Below are 389 nucleotides of genomic sequence, written 5' to 3'. Positions count from 1 at the left end.
CATACGAGAACAGGAACAACCAGCATCATTATCAATTCCACTTCGTCTCAGATCCCTACAACAATAAAATTCCCAGTTAAAGCAAATTGTTTTCAAAATTTAATATGAAGAGAAACGCTGATCAATAACAAATTTCAAAGCAACACAAGGAACAAATAATAACACAAAATCATACACAAGTGAAGGATGATATGAAATAAAACCTGGAGGTGTTCTTCTTCTTCTTCTGCTTCTTGGACGTTGGCTCATAGAATGGTGTCATTTATGGAATTATTTGTTTATGCTCTCTACCTTCAATGATGATCTACTTGACCTGATTCACAATATAATTAAACCATTAAATTGTAATTGTAACCAAAAATAAAAGCAAATTCATCGATCGAATCAGT

This window comes from Camelina sativa, unplaced genomic scaffold (assembly GCF_000633955.1).
Source record: "Camelina sativa cultivar DH55 unplaced genomic scaffold, Cs unpScaffold03107, whole genome shotgun sequence".
NCBI classification, from domain to species: domain Eukaryota; kingdom Viridiplantae; phylum Streptophyta; class Magnoliopsida; order Brassicales; family Brassicaceae; genus Camelina; species Camelina sativa.
Note: the sequence above shows the minus strand (reverse complement) of the source record.